General features: G+C 43.6%; 1 non-coding gene across 1 annotated transcript; it reads right to left on the reverse strand.

Annotated features, from left to right (window-relative positions):
• Nucleotides 1–3,891: 3,891 nt before the first annotated feature.
• Nucleotides 3,892–3,998, reverse strand: LOC141414292 (U6 spliceosomal RNA). Its single transcript, XR_012439353.1, has one exon. It is a non-coding gene; the product is annotated as a U6 spliceosomal RNA (small nuclear RNA).
• Between the last annotated feature and the right edge of the window lie 1,225 nt (nt 3,999–5,223).

The raw sequence follows: 5,223 nt of genomic DNA on the forward strand, positions 1-5,223 counted from the left end.
TTTTCAAAATGAAAAATTAGATTCTCTATCCTTCCTGCCACACCTGGCAGGGCTCCTTCTGATGCTCCTGTCATCGTTAGTATTCAGGTCAGGCCTCCTAACCAGATTTGTCTCTTCCAGGATGAACGCCTTAGGACCCAAATCAGGAGGCATCAAGACTGTCGATCTCTACAAACAAACAAGACCTCCTCCATGAGCAACCCCGATAATTATAATAAATAATTCAGACACTGTGTCCAAATGAGTCTCACAGGAAAGAAGTAGGAGAGACAATTTCCCCTTGTAGGTAGGGTCTGCTGCCCCTTGTCAGCTCAAAGCAGATACTGAAGATGAACCGCCCTCCTTCAGCAACCCCAGAAAAAGAATTTTTTGGAATATTATCTCTCAGGGGGATTATGAGGCACGCTAAAGTAGGGCAAGTTTGGAACTCATAGAAAAAAAATTTTTACTTCTTAGATTAACCACGCTTTGGCTCAGGAACTGCCCTTACCTGTCTGGGAATGACCCATGCCCCTCCCTACTCATTGATCATTGAATGCCAGTCACCTGGTCTGTCCCATCCCCTAGGTTCTCATAGGTTTAAAAGCACCTGAAGGGCAGAATCACACTCTGGGCTGGTGACTCCACTTGGGCCCCACCATGCTTCCCTTTGTATTTCCCTGTCCTAACTTTTAATAAGCTCCCTTTGCAACCACATCAAAAAAAAAAAAAAATGCAAGACTTTACCTAAAAAACAACTAAAGCATAAAAGGGCTTGGGGGAGAGGTGAGGCTCAAGTGGTAGAGTGTCTGCTTAGCAAGCATAGGCCCTGAGTTCAAACCCCACTATTGCCAAAACAATAATAATAAAATACTATAAATGAAAAATGCACTGAATACATCAGAGCTTAGCAACACAAGCAATTGCAGGGCATCAATTCTTTCTACTTGTGATCAAGAGGCTGCCAGGAAGCTGGGGCTCACTGCCACTCCTAGCATCAAGAGAAAATCTTACAGCATGTCACTAGCCCCAGAAAAGATCCAAACTCAAAATTTGAAATTTGGCTTATTGTGTCTACTAAGAGCTTACTGCTTTTATACCACCATTAAGTCAAAAAGTCATGAGTCAAACCATCATGAGTTGGGGGGACCATCTATCATCTATCTATGTGATGTCTATTTACGATTTTGTATATATAAAATCAGCTCTGTTACGATATAATGCACATACCATATAATTTCACCTAAAGTATACAATTCAATAGTTTTTAACAGATTCACCGATTGTGATGATGCTTGTACAACTTGAAAACATTTTCTTCACCTTAAAAAGAAATCCTGTTCCTAGTCACTCTCCATTTCCTTCCAACCTCTCCTTCCTCCGTCCAGCCCCTGGCAACCAATTTACTTTTCATCTCTATGGATTTGCCTGTTCTAGATACTTCATATCAAAGGAATCACACAAAATCTAGCCTTTTATAAGTGACTTCTTTTACTCAGCATAATGTTTTCAAGATTCACCTATAGTAAAGCATGCATCAATACTCCATTCCTTTTGATGGATGAATAATGTTCCATGAATATACCATAATTTGTTAATCCATTCTTTAGCTAGTCATCTGGATTGCTTTCACTTAAATTTTGTTTTTAGCCAGACATAATGGTTCATGCCTATAACCCCAGCTACTGAGGAGGTGGAGAGTGAGAGAATCACAGTTTAAAAGTGAGACCAGCCAAAATATTCACAATACCCCATCTCAACCAATTAAAAAAAAAAAAATCTGGTCATAGCGACACACAATTGTCATCCCAGCTATGCAGATAGCCTAAATAGGAGGATGGAGGTCCAGGCCAGCTGGCATAAACGTAAGACTCTATCTGAAAAATAACTCAGGGGGGAGAGGGTGAGGGTGAGGGGCAGGAGGGAGAAATGACCCAAACAATGTATGCACATGTGAATAAATGAATAATAAAAAAGAAAGAAAGAAAGAAAGAAATATAACTCAAGGAGCACAGCATCTGCCTAGTAAGCACAAGGCCCTGAGTTCAAACCCCAGTCCAATGGGGGAAAAAATTAGTGATACATCCAGGCTGGTCTCAAACTCATACTCCTCCAGTCCCAGCCTCTCGAGTCACTTTTTGACTATCATGGATAAGCGTTCATATTAAAGTTTTTGTGTAAGCATATACATATTTCACTTTGGGGTACAGGACTAGAAGAGGAACTACTAGGTCAAATGGCAACTCCATGTGTTTCCCAAAGCATGCACCATTTGACCAGCAGCACGTGAGGTCTCCAAGTTCTCCTAACACTTGTTAAACTCTATGTATTCTACCCATCCCAGTGTATATGAAATGGTATTTCTTTTTTTTTTTTTCCCCCTTTGGTACTGGGGGTTGAACTCCCGGGGGTTTGAACTTGAGCCACTCTGCCAGCCCTTTTTTGAGTTGGGTTTTTTTTCAAGATAGGGTCTCACAAACTATTTCCCCTGGCTGGCTTCAAACCACAGTCCTCCTGATCTCTGCCTCCTGAGTAGCTAGAATTACAGGTATGAGCCACCAGCTCTTTGCCCATTTTTAAATTGGGTTATTGGCTTTTTTGAATTGTAAAAGGTTTTACTTCAGCAGTTCTGGGGGTTGAACTCAGGGCCTCGTGAACTTGCTATGCAAGTACTATACCACTTAAGCCACACCCCCACACCCCCAGTCTATATAGATATAGATAATATATATATATATAGTTAATTGTACAGAGGAGTTTCACTGTGATATTTCCTCACATGCATGTACAATGTACTTTAATCAAATGCCCCCCCATTATAATTCACGGATATGTATTTTGGATACAAATCCCTTATAATAAGCTACATGATTTGGAAAAGTTTTCTCCCATTCACCTGTGGACTAGCTTCACTTACTGTTTGCATTTTGTGTGTTAAAGATATTAAATAACACAACTTGAGAATTGTCCCATCACAGTGTTTTGATCCCATGATCACCATATGGGCGCTGCTCTTTTCCTTCATAATTACTTTTTGTCAGTGCTGGGATGTAGCTCAGTGATAGAAGACTTACTTTGCCCTGCAATTCCATTCTCAGAATCTGCCCCCCAAATTGTCTTAAATACTACTTTCTTTGGTATTTGTATAGACACACCTAGCTTTCTTCTGGTGAGTATTTTTTACCTGTTTACATCCAACCTTCCAGATCCTTGTTTTAGGTGTATAAACAACTTTTGTGAACAGCATGAATCTGGGTTTTTTTAAAATACAATCTGACAACCCATCTGGCCAAGCTGGTGCCTTTACAGTTATGGTGACCCAGGCCAGCCAGTGGTGCCTGCAATCTGCCACAGCCAAGCAAAAGGAAGAAAAAGGAACAGTCATTTGCCAAGCGTTAATGTGGTGCCAGCTCTGTGCTGTGCATGTCCCATAGGTACCTTGTTCAAGGTTCATCCTGTGTCAAAATAAATATCATTGTCCTATTTTATAGGGAACCAAAGTCACAGAACTAATAGGTGGCAGAGTTGGGCTAGCCAGTAGGGCCTTGAGAGAAGGCAAAGGGTCACAGGCAGAGGGAACAGTCACACCTGTGTGCGGGGATGCACCAAAGTCAGAAGGATGCCCCTGCTCCACTTAACCCTTAACCCACCCCACCTACAAGTCTGAAATGCCTGTGCCCCACCCTCACTCCCACCAGCTCGCCTGCATCCTGCCCTGCTCTGCACCAGTGTTTCTCCTGCCAAACATCTCTCCTGGAGCCTCCACACAGTAGGGTCAGGCCAAGAGCTTCAGGGGAATCTGGGAAAGGATGATTCAGTTCCAGTGGTAGGTGGTTAAGGCTTAACAGCCCACTGATGGGCCAAACCACCAATGCCGCTAAACACAAAGAGGTGGGAAGGTTTTGTTGTTGTTGTTTCATGGAATGCTTCATGAATTTCCATGTCATCCTTGCATAGAGGCCATGCTAATCTTCTCTGTATTGTTCCAATTTTAGTATATGTGCTGCCGAAGCAAGCACTTTTTTAAACTTTTTATTTTATTTTACTTTTTTGGCTGCACTTGGGCTTGAACTCAGGGCCTCATGCTTGCTACACAGGCACTCTTACCACCTTATGCTACTCTGCCAGACAGAGGTGGGAAATTTTGCACCCAATCAGCTCTTGAAAGCTGGGAGGAACTAACAGCAGCAATTCCCCACCTGCTTCCTCCAGGGAGGGATGAGAATGAGGGAAATTGCTTCTGGAGAATTCCAACAGGGTCAGACAGCACCCCTCCTCCTAACTTGGGCTTGCCAGTCTCTGCCCTTCAAGCAGAGATACAGAGATGAGCCAGTGGATATTAGGGAAAATGAGGCCTAGTGAGTTTCTGGGGTTAGTCAACGTAGATGTTTTGGGCTATTTTTGAGGTTGAACCAGAATATGGACTTGATCGATGGTGGTATTTTTAAGTTTGACGCTTCAATAAATGTGTCCATATGCTTATTATGACCATAGATGCATCCTAAACTACTCATTATAAGTGGCTTCTTTCTGACTCAGCTCTTTCCCAGACCCTTCCTTACCTCTGTCCCCACAGGCACAGGAACTTCTGTCAGCCTGGGCCCACATATGGCTTGAGACAAAACTAGAAACTCACTCCTAGGAGTGGGTGGGCCAGGGGCAGGTTTATGGGATACAAGTGAATCCTTATGGGGGAGAAGGAGTCATGGTCAAGGAGGGAAGAAAAGGAAAGGAAGCCAGGGAACAGATGGGGCAGGTGGTCAGCAGGAGTCAGTCCGGCAAGGGCTGGTGGGCATAGAAGCCAGGAGGCAGAATGAGTGGCTTAAGGAAGGGGACACTCAAGCCCAATGGAGAGCTGGCACAGTGGTTCACATCTATAATCCCAGCTACTCAGGAGGCTTGAGGTCTGAGGCAGTCCAGGCAAAATCAAGACCCTATCTAAAAAACAAACTAAAGCAAAAAAAACTGGGGCTGTGGTTCAAGTAGTAGAGCAAGTATGAGGTCCTGAGTTCAAACTTCAGTACTGCCAAAAAAAATCAAGGGAAGGGTCTGCCTCCCACCCCTCACTCTCTGTCTGCCCAGCACAGGAGAGGACCTGGGTTCAAGCCCAGCTCCAAAAAAACATTAATTAGAACTGGGAGCTGGTGTCCATACCTACAATCCTAGCTACTAGGGAGACAGAGATCAGGAGGATTGCTGTTCAATGCCAGCCTGGGCAAATCGTTTGAGAGACCCTATCTTGAA

Source organism: Castor canadensis, chromosome 11 (genome assembly GCF_047511655.1).
Source record: "Castor canadensis chromosome 11, mCasCan1.hap1v2, whole genome shotgun sequence".
Taxonomy (NCBI): Eukaryota; Metazoa; Chordata; class Mammalia; order Rodentia; family Castoridae; genus Castor; species Castor canadensis.